This window comes from Triticum aestivum, chromosome 6A (assembly GCF_018294505.1).
Source record: "Triticum aestivum cultivar Chinese Spring chromosome 6A, IWGSC CS RefSeq v2.1, whole genome shotgun sequence".
Taxonomy (NCBI): Eukaryota; Viridiplantae; Streptophyta; class Magnoliopsida; order Poales; family Poaceae; genus Triticum; species Triticum aestivum.
The window spans coordinates 15,959,007-15,977,798 of record NC_057809.1 but is presented as its reverse complement, the minus strand read 5'-3'; the positions used below and the strand labels follow the sequence as shown (position 1 = coordinate 15,977,798).

At 47.4% G+C, this 18,792-nt stretch overlaps 2 pseudogenes; one reads left to right on the top strand and one right to left on the bottom strand.

Annotated features, from left to right (window-relative positions):
* The first annotated feature begins 794 nt into the window (after positions 1–794).
* Positions 795–9,845, top strand: LOC123130014 (receptor-like serine/threonine-protein kinase NCRK; annotated as a pseudogene).
* Positions 9,846–16,785: 6,940 nt separating this feature from the next.
* LOC123130012 (receptor-like protein EIX2) lies at positions 16,786–18,465 on the bottom strand (annotated as a pseudogene).
* Between the last annotated feature and the right edge of the window lie 327 nt (positions 18,466–18,792).

The window sequence follows — 18,792 nt, the reverse complement described above, 5'->3', positions numbered from 1 at the left end:
TGTAACAGGTAGCTGCTGTTCTAGTTCTCTTAGGGCTATTTACTTATTTTTCCTACTGAGTAGTGCTATAGGTTGAGATGTCCCCTGTCTTGCAGGGTGCTAGTACTGATTTGATGTGCAATGTGTTTACAGGACTTATTCTTGTCATTGAAGTTGATAGCTTTCTGTCACTTCATTGTTCGGATGCTCTTGCCTTCATATAAGCTGACCCCTTTGTTAATCATAATGGAGAACTCCACCTCTGTTTAGTTGTACTCTCTGACCAGGATACTTATCTGAAGCATTTCATAAGTTAGGCCAACTTATTGTACTTTCAGCTGATTTTTGGTTGTGAACTCTCGGAGAGATCATGGCGATGCGGTAGGTGCGGCATGATCCATAGATCTATTTAGCATTAAGATAGATAGTTGTAACTTGTAATTAAGTATGATTTTTGACTCACTCATTCTCCTTATAACTACTATCTTCTGAATGATGACTTGACATCTAATAGGAATTTGTACTTGTTAATGAAGAACTGCATATGCTTGTGGTGATGTATGCTTGTTTTTTGTTTTGTTTTATCTATTCTCCTGGAAGTGTATGTATATTGTGGCATAATTTGATATATAGTCAACTATGTACTACTTTAAGAATGTCAGAAGTATGAGTGATGTCTTTTTTCTCTTATTTTGGTCGACAAGCCATGACTTCAAACATCCTTTGTAAGTTTTCAGTCATCAGTTTTCAGAGATTGCACTGGGTGAGGCCTGTTTGATATTCCTCCCCACTTCCTACCTGCAAACTAGCTGGTGATGGATCTCCACATGAAGCTTCTCCTGGCCTACCTCAGTTGTGTACTTCTTATAAAAGGGGCATTCTGTGGTAAGCACTGCAACACTCATGAACTACATCTCTTTGTAGAAATTATGGCAACATAATTCTTCTAGGATATACGGAACACCGAGAATAGCATATTGCACTGAATATGGAATGCACTCACAATAGACGATTTAGCATCTGATCCTCGCCTAAAATATAGACACTACCGCAGGAGGAACTGGAGCGACAAGCTGGACTTGCACATCCGCTTGGCGAAGCTAACTCCAATAGCAGCCTGTCATCTAGTTGCACTACGAGATATGAGCAATTAATCACAATTTACGTTTATCAGGAGTTCAAAAATTCATAGCACCACGAGGTTCCTGAACATGGTGGCCTTTCTTGTTGCAGATGAAAACAGCGCCACAGGGTCATGGAACTGCTCGTGCCACTCCGACAAGGCCCTTCAGGAAGAAGAACACGCTGTGGTGCACAGCGGGAGTTGCTTCACTTCCTGTAACTGCACATCTGGACACTCAAATATATTTCAGATACTCAAATGTTAAGATGGAATTTGTGTTGTGGTTACGTCTGACTGTTTGAATTCTGCTTGCTTCAACTCTCCAGGAAGTTCTGAACAAGGCAGACAGCATTTCTCTAGCAAAACAGACATCGCAACACTCCTGGTATGCTGCTTTCATCGGCACCACAGCATAGTACTTTCGCTGCAAGGACATGCTCTCCCCGCGTTCCCGGATGCACTCTTTAGACAAGTACGCTAGCTGGAGCAGCAGATCGAACCTCGTCAGCCATCTTCTCCTCTTTCCCAGCTGAAGCCCAAACCGGGGCTCAGTGTCATCAAAGGCAAGGCAAAACATTTCTTTTTTATCAGTTTTTGTTAGAGTTGTGTCGAATATTATTGTACAAGTTAGGTTACAGTTGGACTTGGAGTCGTACTGTGTGTAGACAGGGTAGAAGTTGTGCCCTAATAGGACACTTGTACCCAAGGCCTCTCATATATAGCGGGGTTAGACACACGATGTAACCTATGCCAACATAATAGCACGGGCACGCGGGGGAGCCGGCGGCGTGTGCCGGCACCCGGGCGGCCAGGGTGCGGTATTATGACGGTGTCATGGGGAGGAGCGCCCGTAGTCATGCCCCGGGGATGTAGCCATATCGGTGAACCTCGTTAACAAATCTCGGTGTCGTGCCTTGTGTGATTGCTTGGTCCTCGGTAGATCGACGGAGTGCCTCGAATTTATTCTAACAAGTGGTATCAGAGCAAGGTTCGATGAGGTTCCGGTGGCTGATCTAGAGGTGAGGCCGAAGGTTGCGTAAGAAACTAGTTCGATCGACGGTGTCAGGCGATCGGGATCAATTTCGTTGGTCGACAGGAAAGCCGGGACGATCGATGGATTTTTTCCGAAGCAGCAGAAGTCGGCAAGTACAAGAAGCAATCGGAAGGAGCAGCCGTGCAACAGGCGACCGAGCATACGACGGCGACGGGATCGCGCAGGTTCTCGACGAGATCGGGATGATGTGCAGCAGCTGGACTCCAGTACCGGATCGATCGGATGCGGCGGCGTGCAACACAGGTGTTGGCAGTCGACGCGGGATCGTGTAGCAGGCTTGCACACCCTGCTCGTACGGATGCGGCCCAGGACATGTGGCTCCAAGGCGGGTTGCGTAATCGAGTGGAAGGCAGTACAAGGTTGTCGTGGCTCGGACGTGAGCAGGTTGGAAGGGCATGGATGCACGTGAGATTTGTTGTGAAAAAAAGGAATTGGAGCATGTCCCAAGAATGAGGTGTAGAGAGACGTACGCACATGGCTCTGTGAGACTGATGTTTCGGAAACAAGATGTCATGCAATGCAAGGGCATGGTGGGTGCATGTTGGTACGTGTACATGCGGAAAACTATGCATGATATGTATATCCATGGTGTGGCTGTGTGAAGCAAGGTGGAGCAGACGTGAGCGTGTTCAAATTTGCACATTGATTGGATACTCTACCATTGCAAGACCAGAGTAATCGTGGAGTTGTCAAGGAATCTGGGACAAGTTTCAAGGATGACGACAAGCGTATAAGGCTCGGAGGAGTCCGGAGCGTGTCGCGGCAGGATCATGCATACACAGGGCGTCAAAGGCAATGCATAGATGTGCGGGCGGGCACGACGCGGGGTGGAGCATGGTTGCAGTCGGATAATTTTGGCTGGGTCGGACTGGATTGTCTGATGGACTGACATGGATGTTGGTCAAAGCAGAAGACGGCGGTGATTTTAGCGACAATGACACAGGAGCGTGATGCTGATGGTGGCCGACTTCTGGGGCGTGGAAACACGTGGTGCAGGTCTAAGGGCTTGTGCGGCTTCAACAAGACTATGGCGCAGGGTTGATTCAAGGCGGTGTACACATGAGAGAGCTTGAAGTCGATAGGGCGCAGGGTAGCGTGGCCAGCTACATAGACTCATGTTGAAGGTGGAGCTGGAGTCTGATGGACGACTTCACTCTATGCTGATGGAGGGGCTACGGCGTAAATGCATGGAGAGTCGAAGCCTATTTCAGCGGGATAGCAAGAGACACGTGGATCAGACTGGGGCCCAGTGGTCTGATGGAGGTGTGATACTCGGCATCGGTCGGTGTTGATCGATGGTTCTCTGCAGTGGGAGTTGAGACAGTAGGGGCTAGCTACCCGGGAGACTCGACCAGGACAGCAGAGGCTCGACGCGGTGATAGCGGCGAGGCGTGCGGTAAGCACAGGACACAGCGACAGGCCAAGGCACTGGTGGTCAGACATGTGGTTAGGCAAAGTATGCAGGGGTGCTGAAGCAGTGTTGACGAGTACCAGATTCAAGTTGGTGACTGGGTCTATCGGTGCTAGTTGATGGAGAAGAGTTTACCATGGAGAATCTGAGAAAGTGGTGGAAAGTCTAAAATTGTCAAAAACTGAGAGAGTACATGGCCGTATATTCTGTGGTGTTCAGTGCACATGGCAAAGTGCGGATGACAAGACAGAAGGAGGTGGAGTGCTATAGCTGTTGGACATGCCAGAGACTATCCGGGAAAAGGGTGAGACAACTGTGAATTTGACTCAGGGTGGCACAGGGCGACGGTGAAATTCCGTCAAGTTTCAGATAGACGGTCAAGAAAGAGCGGTGGCATTGAGTTCGGGTAACTCTTATATGTGGCATCCAATATGCGAGTTGTTCATTTTCACGCAGACAGTGATCGGTGTGTGATAGTGTTGAATGGATCTCGGAAGTTGGGAGCACAAAATAGAGTAATGAGGAACTTAATTTTGCTCGAGGGTTGACTGTGAAGAAGACGAGAAGGGACTACAATTGCAGGTGGAGTCACATGGAGTCTGGGAGTAGTAGCGCTGCTCATGGCGTATCTCAAGTCCAATGTGGAGGTTCGACGCACGGACGAATTCAAGGTGGTGGAGAATATTCGCCAAGGTGGAGTTTGTTAGAGTTGTGTCGAATATTATTGTACAAGTTAATATTATTGTACAAGTTAGGTTACAGTTGGACTTGGAGTCGTACTGTGTGTAGACAGGGTAGGAGTTGTGTCCTAATAGGACACTTGTACCCAAGGCCTCTCATATATAGCGGGGTTAGACACACGATGTAACCTATGCCAACATAATAGCACGGGCACACGGGGGAGCCGGCGGCGTGTGCCGGCACCCGGGCGGCCAGGGTGCGGTATTATGACGGTGTCATGGGGAGGAGCGCCCGTAGTCATGCCCCGGGGATGTAGCCATATCGGTGAACCTCGTTAACAAATCTCGGTGTCGTGCCTTGTGTGATTGCTTGGTCCTCGGTAGATCGACGGAGTGCCTCGGATTTATTCTAACAAGTGGTATCAGAGCAAGGTTCGATGAGGTTCCGGTGGCTGATCTAGAGGTGAGGCTGAAGGTTGCGTAAGAAACTAGTTCGATCGATGGTGTCAAGCGATCGGGATCAATTTCGTTGGTCGACAGGAAAGCCGGGACGATCGATGGATTTTTTCCGAAGCAGCAGAAGTCGGCAAGTACAAGAAGCAATCAGAAGGAGCAGCCGTGCAACAGGCGACCGAGCATACGGCGGCGACGGGATCGCGCAGGTTCTCAACGAGATCGGGATGATGTGCAGCAGCTGGACTCCAGTACCGGATCGATCGGATGCAGCGGCGTGCAACACAGGTGTTGGCAGTCGACGCGGGATCGCGTAGCAGGCTTGCACACCCTGCTCGTACGGATGCGGCCCAGGACAGGCGGCTCCAAGGCGGGTTGCGTAATCGAGTGGAAGGCGGTACAAGGTTGTCGTGGCTCGGACGTGAGCAGGGTGGAAGGCCATGGATGCACGTGAGATTTGTTGTGAAAAAAAAGGAATTGGAGCATGTCCCAAGAACGAGGTGTAGAGAGACGTACGCACATGGCTCTGTGAGACTGATGTTTCGGAAACAGGATGTCATGCAATGCAAGGGCGTGGTGGGTGCATGTTGGTACGTGTACATGCGGAAAACTATGCATGCTATGTATATCCATGGTGTGGCTGTGTGAAGCAAGGTGGAGCGGACGTGAGCGTGTTCAAATTTGCACATTGATTGGATACTCTACCATTGCAAGACCAGAGTAATCGTGGAGTTGTCAAGGAATCTGGGACAAGTTTCAAGGATGACGACAAGCGTATAAGGCTCGGAGGAGTCCGGAGCGTGTCGCGGCAGGATCATGCATACACAGGGCGTCAAAGGCAATACATAGATGTGCGGGCGGACACGACGCGGGGTGGAGCATGGTTGCAGTCGGATAATTTTGGCTGGGTCGGACTGGATTGTCTGATGGACTGACATGGATGTTGGTCAAAGCAGAAGACGGCGGTGATTTTAGCGACGACGACACAGGAGCGTGATGCTGATGGTGGCCGACTTCTGGGGCGTAGAAACACGTGGTGCAGGTCTAAGGGCTTGTGCGGCTTCAACAAGACTATGGCGCAGGGTTGATTCAAGGCAGTGTACACATGAGAGAGCTTGAAGTCGATAGGGCGCAGGGTAGCGTGGCTAGCTACATAGAGTCATGTTGAAGGTGGAGCTGGAGTCTGATGGACGACTTCACTCTGTGCTGATGGAGGGGCTACGACGTAAATGCATGGAGTCGAAGCCTATTTCAGCGGGATAGCAAGAGACACGTGGATCGGACTGGGGCCCAGTGGTCTGATGGAGGCGTGATACTCGGCATCGGTCGGTGTTGATCGATGGTTCTCTGCAGTGGGAGTTGAGACAGTGGGGGCTAGCTACCCGGGAGACTCGACCAGGACAGCAGAGGCTCGACGCGGTGATAGCGGCGAGGCGTGCGGTAACCACAGGACACAGCGACAGGCCAAGGCACTGGTGGTCAGACATGTGGTCAGGCAAAGTATGCAGGGGTGCTGAAGCAGTGTTGACGAGTACCAGATTCAAGTTGGTGACTGGGTCTATCGGTGCTAGTTGATGGACAAGAGTTTACCATGGAGAATCTGAGAAAGTGGTGGAAAGTCTAAAATTGTCAAAAACTGAGAGAGTACATGGCCGTATATTCTGTGGTGTTCAGTGCACATGGCAAAGTGCGGATGACAAGACAGAAGGAGGAGGAGTGCTATAGCTGTTGGACATGCCAGAGACTATCCGGGAAAAGGGTGAGACAACTGTGAATTTGACTCAGGGTGGCACAGGGCGACGGTGAAATTCCGTCAAGTTTCAGATAGACGGTCAAGAAAGAGCGGTGGCATTGAGTTCAGGTAACTCTTATATGTGGCATCCAATATGCGAGTTGTTCATTTTCACGCAGACAGTGATCGGTGTGTGATAGTGTTGAATGGATCTCGGAAGTTGGGAGCACAAAATAGAGTAATGAGGAACTTAATTTTGCTCGAGGGTTGACTGTGAAGAAGACGAGAAGGGACTACAGTTGCAGGTGGAGTCACATGGAGTCTGGGAGTAGCAGCGCTGCTCATGGCGTATCTCAAGTCCAATGTACATGGAGGTTCGACGCACGGACGAATTCAAGGTGGTGGAGAATATTCGCCAAGGTGGAGTTTGTTAGAGTTGTGTCGAATATTATTGTACAAGTTAATATTATTGTACAAGTTAGGTTATAGTTGGACTTGGAGTCGTACTGTGTGTAGACAGGGTAGGAGTTGTGTCTTAATAGGACACTTGTACCCAAGGCCTCTCATATATAGCGGGGTTAGACACACGATGTAACCTATGCCAACATAATAGCACGGGCACGCGGGGGAGCCGGCGGCGTGTGCCGGCGCCCGGGCGGCCAGGGTGCGGTACTATGATGGTGTCATGGGGAGGAGCGCCCGTAGTCATGCCCCGGAGATGTAGCCATATCGGTGAACCTCGTTAACAAATCTCGGTGTCGTGTCTTGTGTGATTGCTTGGTCCTCGGTAGATCGACGGAGTGCCTCGGATTTATTCTAACAGTTTTGATGCAAGTATTTTTCAGGAAAGAAAGCCCTGGTTCTTTTTTCGACTCTGATTTTACTCCATTTCGACACAGGGTTCTTGTGTAGCTGCCCGCTCGTTTGCCGGAGGGAAGACGGCCCGTTCCCCGGCGTTCCCCGGCGAAGTTGGACCAGGCAACCGGGAAATTCTCCGACGAACGGCTCATCAGCGTCGGAGGGCGGAGCAAGGTGTACCGTGGCCAGATCGCCGACAGTTAAGTCGTCGCTGTGAAGAAGCTTCGGCCCCTCGGAGGCGCCGACGAAGACTACTAGTTCCTGTCAGAGGTACTGCAAATCGTGCTCTGTTTTACTCTGTTATCAAGTCTGAACTCGGAACTTTTTCAAAAAGATAAAAAAGTCTGAACTCTGAAAAAGAGAACATCCATAATCCAAGACCATTGATTGGCATCTGAATCTTCTTCCTCCATGAACGAACAGATCGAGCTGCTATCACGGCTGAACGACTACCACGTGGTGCCATTGCTGGGGTACTCCTCGGAGCGGCAGGGACGGCAGCTGGAGCGTCTGCTGGTGTTCGAGTGCATGACCAACGGCAACCTGAGGGAGTGCCTGGACGACCTCAACAGGAAGCCCATGGACTGGGCGACGCGCGTCGGCGTGGCGCTGGGCGCGGCGAGGGGCCTCGAGTACCTCCACGAGGCTGCGGCGCCGCGCATCCTCCACCGGGACATCAAGTCCACCAACATCCTGCTCGACGACCGGTTCACGGACCTGGGCATGGCCAAGTGCCTGATGAACGACGGCGTGACCAGCTGCTTCAGCTCGCCGGCGCGCATGCTGGGCACCTTCGGGTACTTCGCCCCCGAGTACGCCATCGTCGGCAAGGCGTCGCTCAAGTCGTACGTCTTCAGCTTCGGCGTGGTGGTGCTGGAGCTCATCACGGGCCGGCAGCCCGTGCACAAGAGGGGCGGCGCTGGCGCCAGCGGCGCGGGCACGGACGAGAGCTTGGTGATGTGGGCGACGTCGCGGCTGCGGGACAGCAGGCTGGTGGTCGCGGAGCTGCCGGACCCGGCGCTGAAGGGCGGGTTCCCGCCCGAGGAGATGCAGATCATGGCGCACCTGGCAAGGGAGTGCCTGCAGTGGGACCCCGAGGCCAGGCCCACCATGGCCGAGGTCGTCCAGATCCTCTCCACCATCGCGCCCCTCGCCGACAAGCGCCGCCGCCACCACCTGCCCGCCGCCGCCGGCGCCTTCGCCCCGGGCTTCCGTGCCGAGAGGCGGCAGGAATGCTCGGCGTGGCAGGACGGCGACGACGGCCATCGCCGCGATCACCTGCACGGAGGGAACGATAGCAATGCCAAGGGCAACGTCGTGTCTGGAGAGGTCGTTGTTAACGTCGGCACGCCGGTGATGATGGGCCGGAGCTTGCGGTCGGCGGAGCAGGAGGAGGTGGACCTGACGGAGCCCCGGCTGGAGACGTTCACGCAGCCGACGACGGCGACGAGCCTCTACAGGTGAAGGGAGATCGATCGAATACGTTGTAGAAGAGATAGATATAGAATAGGCAAGTAGCACCAGAAACTCTGCTGCGATCCTCCGCGTGCATGGCATGGCGGGACCGATCTATCTTTGTACAGGCAAAAACGTAATCAAATCATTTGAGAAGAAAATTGGGAATGAGACCCATCACGCCCAAATTTATCAAATGATTTGATGCTATTTTTTAGATGCTTTTGGTATAACATTGTACATTCGCCAAAAAAAAAGAGGTCTAGCACTACGCGTCGGCCGATTGATAATCTAAAAAGATCTGCCATCTCCCAGACCGTCGGATGGAGGCAGAGTTTTTTCTTTTGCGTTAGATCTTGCAACAAGCTTAATGTTGCACTTGTTTCTCTGCAACAACGAGCTTGTTGCAATCTTTTTTCTCCTTCAATCTCTGCAACAATGGCTATGTTGCGCCTCGTCTATCTGCAACAACTGCTTATCTTTTTTTCCTCCCGATATCTACAACGGCGAGCTTGTTGCGTTTGGCCTTCTGCAACAAGAGCCTTATTGCAGAAACTCCCCCCCCCCCCCCCGGTCACTGCAACAGAGGTGCTATTGCAGAAACGTTTGTATACTAAGTCGGCATGTCCATTTTCTTTCCTTAACCTTTTTCCTCTCCGAGCTTTGCAACAAAGGTGTTGTTGCAGAAACCTTTGTAACAAAGGTGTTGTTGCAGAGTTAGCATATGAGGGATCTGCCGTACCGCCGCCAGTGAGCTCACCGGAGTAGCACACCGCCATGCCCCCACCTAGTTCTCCCCTAGCTCGTTGCAGACCTTTGCAACACCTCAGATGTTGCGCAGGAGGCGGTGGCGGTTGCAGCTTCATGGCCGAAGGTAAAGGGACACGGCGGTGTACCAGTGGGTGGCTCACATGGTAAGTGGAAAAAAGCGATGGTGGTCTTCAGTGCTAGTAGGTGCTCCATGTGCCTGGAATGTACAGAGAGAGACGAGCAAAAGAAAGGAAGGAGATAGGATGCCTCGTGAGATTTCTTGAGAAGGGGCAAATGGTCAGCCGAAGCACAAGGACACGTGTCTATTATTGGAGGAGGTCGATCAATAGTAGGATCCGTCAGCTGATGTGAATAATTTCCCTTGCAGATAACACAATTAATGTCACACCTTTTTCATAATCTTACATTATAGGGTTTTTTGAGTTTTTTCCCTCCTTTTTTGTTGTTTCCTCCAAAACAATAAATTCAAAAATTCCCTGATTTTCAAAGTTTATCACCAATTCAAAATATGTTCACGATATAAAAATTTGTTCGGAACATTTAAAAATTATTCACACTTTCCAAAAGAGTTCTAGTTCTGAAAAAATGTTCACAAATTTAAATAATGTTCGGGATTTAAGAAAATGTTCAAGTTTTTCAAAACTTGTTCCAAAATTTAAATAATCATTCTGTTTTTAAAAATTTATTAATAAATGCAAATAGATTTTTTTGAAATATGTTCGATAATTTTATCAAATGTTCTCGTTTACCAAATTTTTCAGAATTAAAAAAATCTCCTTTCAAAATTTATTCGCTAACTCAAAAAAGTTCTTGTTTTCGAAAAATGTTTAGGATTCTTCAGAATATTCAAAAAATGTTTCCAAAATTTCCAAAATTTTCTTTTCTAAATGTTCACTTTTTCAAAACTGGTCACATTTAAAAAAACACCACTATTGCAGACGGGCGCACGAGTTCGATCTACAGTGAACCAATGCTATAGTGAACTTCCCTACAATACCGGTATAGTTAACCACACTAATGTTTCTGCTATGTGCGTCACGGCGCTCGCATATGCAATATGCATCCCCGCAATGGGAGAACTAATGGACGAGAGCTCCTTCCGTAGCCTCACAACGATCACTTGCGGATGAGCTGAGAGCGTGTCACTTGACGCGCTCTCAACCGCCGCTACGTCTCGCGCTCTGGACGCTCCCTCCAATTTTTTTTTATATTTTTCCGCACAAACAACTACTCGAAAAGCTTTGGTTTGAGCATTGGTTTTCCTTCCGCGAGAGTGCCTCTCTAAAATATAAAAAAACATGTTTTTTATTTTTTCTTTTCACGAGAGGCACGGTTTTGCTTCTGCGAGAGGCACGATTATGCTTTCATGAGGCGTGCCTCTCAAAAACGAAAAAAACATGTTCTCTGTGTTTTTTCCTTCCGCAATAGGCATGGTTTGCTTTCGCGAGAGGCACGGTTGTGCTTCGTGAGAGGCATGGCCGTGCCTCTTTCGGAAAGGAAAAAACCATGCTTCCGGTTTGATTTTTTGTGAAAAAAATGTTTATAAAAAACCTATCAACATTGATCTAGTTTTAAGATCACAACATGAGGAATCCAATGATGAAAATGGTTTGACATTTGGACGCACGGTTTAAGACATAAAATATTTTGAATAAATGGATATATAAAAAAGGGAAAAAATTCAGGTTGCGACATGTGGCGCACATGCATCATGCCAGTTGTCACAATCTAAAAAGGTATGAGTGATGTTAGTGATTTCGCCGCAACTAATATTTAGCTTTAAGAAGTCGATCGCACGTAAGGGCCGGCCCAGTGATCGCACTTCAAACCAGAAAAAGAGATTAAAAAAATGACTTCCAGGGATCACTGGGCTAGCCACTAAGGGCATCTCCAGCCGTTGGCCCCCCCAGGACGCATAAAAATCGCCCTCTGGGGACGAGCCGGCGATGCACTCGGCGCTGGGGCGGGTTTGCGCCCAGTCGTCGCCCCCAGCTCGCCCCAGGCGTCGAAATTGGCCCACTTTGCTGCCCAATTTCGGCGAATAAACGACCCATATGGGCGACAATAGGCCCATATTCGGCGTGATTTCGCCGTGTCTAGGCGTTCAATTATCAACACAATTATTTCTTATCACATATTTCATCACAGAAAAATCAAATACTTCAACAAAATACTACAACAACAAATAATTCAATACAAATTATATTGTTCAACAAATAAAAACTCGTATTTCATCACGAGGCGTCCCCCTTGAGCCTTCATAGGTGCTCAATCAGATCTTTCTGCAGTTGATTATGCACCTGTGGGTCTCGGATCTCCTGACGCATACTGAGATAGGCAGTCCAAGTTGCTGGTAGCTGGTGATCAACTTCGGCTAGAGGGCCTTGCCTGTAGTATGGTTCAGTGTCAATCACTGGGTCTTCTTGCTCGCTCTCGATGATCATGTTGTGCAAGATGACACAGCAAGTCATGATCTCCCACATTTGATCTTTCGACCAGGTCTGAGCGGGATACCGAACAACAACGAATCGAGATTGGAGCACACCAAATGCCCGCTCGACATCCTTTCGGCAAGCCTCCTGAACTTTCACAAACCAGGCGTTCTTGCCTCCTGGCACAGGGTTTGAGATCGTATTCATAAATGTCGACCATCTCGGATAGATGCCGTCAGCTAGATAGTACCCCTTGTTGTATTGGTGCCCATTGATCTCGAAGTTCACCGGAGGAGAATGGCTCTCAACGAGCTTGGCAAAAACAGGAGAGCACTGCAGCACGTTGATGTCATTGTGAGTTCCTGGCATACCAAAGAAGGAGTGCCAAATCCAGAGGTCCTGTGTGGCTACCGCCTCAAGCACCACACTGCAACCGCCTTTGGCGCCTTTGTACATCCCCTGCCAACCAAATGGGCAGTTCTTCCATTTCCAATGCATGCAGTCGATGCTTCCAAGCACCCCAGGAAATCCTCTTGCTGCATTCTGGGCTAGAATCCGAGCAGTGTCTTCCGCATTGGGTGTTCTCAAGTATTGTGACCCAAACACTGCCACCACTGCCCAACAGAACTTGTAGAAACACTCTATGCTGGTGGACTCGGCCATGCGCCCATAGTCGTCGAGTGAATCACTTGGAGCTCCATATGCAAGCATCCTCATAGCCGTCGTGCACTTCTGGATGGAGGTGAATCCAAGAGCGCCAGTGCAATCCATCTTGCACTTGAAGTAGTTGTCGAATTCCCGAATGGAATTCACAATCCTGAGGAAGAGCTTTCGGCTCATCCGATAACGGTGCCGAAATGTTCTCTCGCCATGAAGTGGAGCATCGGCGAAGTAGTCGGAGTAGAGCATGCAGTAGCCTTGCAGACGATGCCGGTTCTTTGCTTTCACCCGCCCCGGCGCCGAGCCACCTCGCCGCGGCTTTTCACTGCTCGCCAGCAGCTGGGCGAGGGCGGCGAGCACCATGAGATGCTCTTCTTCTTGGACGTCGGCCGCGGCTTCCTCCTCCAGCAGCGCGGCGAGCTCTTCCTCCTCGTCCGAGTCCATCGCCGAGGCAGGCAAAACGCCGAACACCTTGCGCTCGGTGGGCGTGTACCCGCCGTTAAACCGCGCCTCGGCGGCCGGAAACGCCCAGATGCTGCGGGAGGGGCTGCCGCGGCGAAGTGCTGCTATTTTCCGGCGGGGAATGGCTATCTAGCGGAGAAGGACGGCGGCCGTCGCCGGGATATAGCTAGTGGTGGCCGAGGGCGCGGGGGTGCGAGGCGAGTCGGGGGAAGAAAACCTTGACTTTTCCCCTGTCGGTGTGGGCCAGGCGTGCTTTTCCCTAGCGCCGGAGCCCCCAACGGCTCCCCAGCGCGCCGGGTTCGGCCTGTGACCGCCGGGCGGAAAAAAGGTCCGAACCGGCGATTTTCGGCGTCCTGGGGGCGCGACTGGGCCGTTTTTTCGGCGCCGGCGCCGAAAAAGTGGCCGGTGGGGCCTGTTGGGGGCGCGGCTGGAGATGCCCTAAGGGAATGGACAACGCTCCATGCTGGAGTGCTGCCCTGCAGTCCACGTCGGATGAAAAGGGGACAGAGAGAAAAGAGTGCTGCCTGCAGAGCCAAACGGTCTCTTGTAGAGGAGGCTGGTGCTTCAACCAAAAAGAAGAATAAAGGAAGAGGAAAGAGGCAAAATCATATGCAAAGGGTGGCAGAGGACCACAGCAAACATGTGCAGCCATGGATTTAGAGGGAAAAGAAGATGACGAGAGAGAGAATATAGGAGGGACCATACGGTGAATGAAGGTGATGCTTCATCTACTTGCTCCTACGTGGATCTTGGGTCATCACCATACCACTGCCCCCATTGTACATGCCCTAAGGCAACGATACGCTCGTGCTTAACTGGTAGGGCGTGACGTAATTGAGAAAAAAAGGACGACCTTTTGGTGGAACCTCTCGGGATGGAAAACTGTTTTCTTCCCCGGGTTTCCTGGTTTTCTATCGTTTTTTAGTTTCTAATTTTCCTTGTTTTCGGGTTTTTTTAGTTTCTTCCAAGTATGATGATTTTTTCACTTTCTTTTGTTTTAAATTCATTGACAATTTTCAAATTCGGTCACAAATTTTGAAAAAAATGAATGTTTTTTAAATATGTCAACATTTTTCAAATTAAATAACGATGAATTTGTGAATTTTTTTTGCATTTCTTTTATGTGTTATTTCCTAGTTTTCCGACTGAATTTTTTCTATTTTCCCCTTCTATATTTTCTATAAAAATGTTCAGTATGCATTTTAAGAATGCTCATTTTGTGTTAGGAAAAAGTTCACCATATGTTAAAAATAAGTTCACCGTACGTTCAAAAAAAGTTCATTGTACATAAAGAAATGTTCATCGTATATTAACAATCATATACATATGTGTGTGTGTGTGTGTGTTTACATTTTTCGAATACATGAATAACATTTTTTAAAACACACATTTTTTTATGTTTGGTTTTTCCATACATATTGTACATTTTTTGTATATATCAGGGACATTTTTTATATACACATTTCACATTTTCCAAATACATATTTAGCATTTTTTACAGCTGTATATTTTATGTCTAGTTTTTTTCCATATGTATTGTATGCTTTTTGTATACATTTGTCGTATACATCGGCAATGGTTTTTCTATATGAATTTAACATTTTGTGAATGCATGACTAATATATTTTTTAACAATTGAAACTTATTTTTTTTCCATTTCTAATTTTCTCCATACTCATTTTTTTCTGAGCGATTTCCTGGTTTTCTCCATACTCATTGCTAAACTTTTCCTGGTTTCCGACCGATTATTTCTATTTTTCCCTTCTATGTTTTCTATGTTTTTTTCTAAAAAATGTTCAGCGTGCATTTTAGGAATGTACATTTTGTGTTAGGAAAAAGTTCACCATATGTTAAAAATAAGTTTACCGTACGTTCAAAAAAAGTTCATTGTACATAAAGAAATGTTCATCGTATATTAACAATTTGTTCATTGTGTATCTAAAAAATGTTCATCATTTAAAAAAAAGGCTCATTGTATATAAGAAAATATTCATCATATATTATACATTTGTTCAGTGTGTATCTAAAAATAGTTCACAGTATATTTAAAAAATATTCAGTTTCTGTTAAAAAATCAACGTATATTAAGAAATGATCAGCGTGTATTAGAAACAGGGTCACAATATATTTACAAAATTTGTTCAGTTTTTATTTAAAAAAGTTCAATGCATATTAAAAATGTTCAGTCTTTACTGAAAAATGTTCACCGCATATTCAAAAAATTATTCAGTTTGTATTTTTAAACAAAAGTTCAACGCATATTAGGAAATGTTCAGTGTATTAAAAATATTCACCATATATTAGAAGCATGTTTATACTAAAGAAAACTATAAATAGGTTAAAAAGGAAAGAACGACAAACAAGAAAAAGGGAAGAACACACCTGAAAGAGAAAACAAAGAAGGAAAAATAGGAAACAAAAAACTAAAGGCAAAACGTATGCTCGGTCGTGTCTCTCAACCACATATAAACGAGCGCTAGCCAACGGCCGAAGGTGCACCTAGCATCCGTCTCGCGTGAAGGTGCGCACATATAGGGCCGGCTCATTAGTTAGGTGGCTCGCCCGCTCGCTAGTTCAATCGTTCGTTCTATGTACTGGTTTTCTCTGGGTTTTTCCTTCTCTACTTCTTTTATATTTTCTTTTGGTTTTGTTTATTTGTTTTCTGTTTTTTGATCGTTTTCTTTGTTTCTTTCAGGTTTTCTACCAGTTTTTCTTTCTTTTTTATTATTTTTTATTTTAACCGGTTTTATGTTTTTCCTCGTTGTTTTCCTTTGTTTCTTTGTGTTTATTTTTTGTTTCATTTTATATTTTTATATACATCAGGAATAAATTTACATACACGTTTAAGATTTTTCAAATACATAATTAACATCTTTGACAACTTATACTTTTTTACGTCTACTCTTTTGATAAATATTGTACATTTTTTTGTATAAATCAGGAACATTATATATATATATATATATATATATATATATATATATATCTGTGTGTGTGTGTGTCTATATATATATTACTTTTTTTCCATTTCTACTTTTCTCTGTACTCATTGTACACTTTTTTATTGTTGACAAACCACTTCATACTTAAGCTGAAATACATTGATATTTTGGAGTATTTTTCTGTCTATCGCACAACAAAGTAGAGAACGCAACTAATGCATCAGACCTTTTTTATAACCTTATATAGCCTGCGGTCGATAAATAAGAGAAAAGCACATCTCCATGTTTTAACTATAAAGAGCATCCCAAACCACAACCATAAACCAAATAGAATCCCAGCAATCACCCAGTAGTACAACCACTGATTAATATTTCCGTACACATTGTTCATTTTTTGTATACATCAGGAACCTTTTTCATATACACATTTAACATTGTCAAAATACATGTTTAGCATTTTTTACAGTTGTATTTTTTTATGTCTAGTTTTTTCCATATATATATTGTACTTTTTGGTGTACATTTTTCGTATAGATCAGAGATAGTTTTTCTATATGAATTTAACATTTTGTAAATGCATGATTAAGATATTTTTAAACATTGAAACTTTTTTTTTCATTTCTACTTTTCTCCATACTCGTTGTACATTTCTTAATGTTGACAACCCATCTCATATTTTGGACTATTTTTCTGTCTATTGCACAACAAAGTAGAGAACACAACTAATGCATCACGCCTTCTTCATAACCTTACATTGCATGCCATCTAAAGCATCATGCCTTCTTCATAACCTTACATTGCATGCCGTCGACAAATAAGAGAAAAGCACATCTCCAAGTTTTAACTATAAAGAGCATCCCAAACCATAACCAGAAACCAAACACAATCCCTGCAATCACCGAGTAGTACAACCACTGATCCTCATTTCCACCATTTCTCTCATTCTGTGTAAGGAAAGTATTTGCACATGGAGTCTCGAGAGGAAATCCGCACAACCCAGAATTATTGGAATAAATCGATGGGTCAGTCAGGGTCTGCATCTGACTCCCAGCGGGTATCTTGCCTGACAAAAGATTGTTCGAGACATTGAACGTGTTCAGCCAAGATAAGTTCGACATGCTCGGAGGAATCCCTCCTAATAGTTCATTAGAAGACAGATCAAGGGACTCGAGATAAGTCAAACTACCGATGTCTTTAGGAATACCGCATGACAGATGGTTTCTTGACAGGTTCAAGAACTGGATGCCCATAAGGTTGGTTAGCTCTTTAGGGATGCATCGAGACAACAAATTAGCCGACAGATCAATACCGGCTAATGATTGGGTTGCACTTTGGAAAATCTGCTCCTGGCCCTTCCAGATTATGTTGATTTTATCATCGTATTTTGACCAGTAGAGCGATGCAGTAGCCGAAAGATTTTTTGGATACTTCATGGAGGTGAAGCTGCCGAAGGATGCCGGAATTGAGCCGGTCAAGCTATTGCTTGCCATGTCAAGCAACTGAAGTCCCAAATGGCGCGATAACCGTGGAGGAATTTCTCCGGTGAAGTTGTTTGATCTGAGGCTAAGGATTTTCAACAATGGAAACCGACTCCCAATCCATGGAGGGATAACCCCAAAAAACCCATTGTTTCCTATGTCCACTGTCTCCAGCGAATTGCAGCTCCTTAGGACCGGCGGGAAGGCACCGATGAAGCTATTTCTGGCAAGGTAAAGCCACCTAAGAGAGCAGGTTTGGCTTGGCACAGCCATGGGGATTTTACCTGAGAAGGAGTTATTGGATAGATCCATGAACTGCAGATCCTGCAGGTTCCACCAGCAGTCCGGAAGCTTCCCAGAGAACTGGTTGTTCGACAAGTCCATGTATTGAAGAGACCGGAAGTCGCACAAGCAGCTCGGAAGCTCTCCGGCGAGCTGGTTCTTGGAGATATCTAGTAATCGGACGAGGGGGAGCCTGCAGAGCTGCGGCGGGATGCCACCCACGAGGCTGTTGTTGTAGAGCTGGAGGAAGACGAGGTTGGGCATGCCACCGAGCCCTGGCAGGATAGAGCCGTCGAACCTGTTGCTGCTGAGGTCCATCAATTCGAGAGAGCGCAGCCGCGAGATGCCCGCAGGGATGGCGCCGCCGAGGTTGTTCCCACTAAGGTCCAGGGTGACGAGGTCCTGGAGCTCTGAAGTGTCGAGCGTGTCGAGCCGGCCCGAGAGACCGAGTCCCGGGCGCCTTAGCTTCACGACGCGTTCTAGGTGGCAGTACAAGCCATCCCAGCTGAGGCACATCGGCTTGGCCCGGGTCCAGTTGGAGAGCGCGGCCGGGTCACTGAGGCTGGCCTTCCATGCCAGAAGGGCTTCGCCGTCCAAAGACACCACGACAGCCGTTGTTGAGGGGATGATGGTGGCTGCCAGCACGAAGAGTACGACACTGCCGGCGAGGTGAGTGTGGGCTAGTCTCTTCATGTCCTGGACTCAGTCAGAATGGCTGAGCAGGAAGAAAATAATCCAGTCGGCAGATACTCTGTTAGCACTCGCACAATGTGGCGATATATGCATACCAATACGGCGATCCACCTGGCGGCAAATCGTGTGGACCGAGTCGTTTGGGTGCATGCCGTCCACGGACGGCAATCAAGGTACCACGACAGGGGGAAGAAGCCATGCACAGGTCAAGCCTCTCACGTATATTAATATCGGGATTGCTAACAATAATTGTCACGGCCCGGCTAATTGCCCCGCAGGTTGTAGTCGTGGTTGGTAGGAGGACGAGGGCGAGGCCCTCGCTTGCCT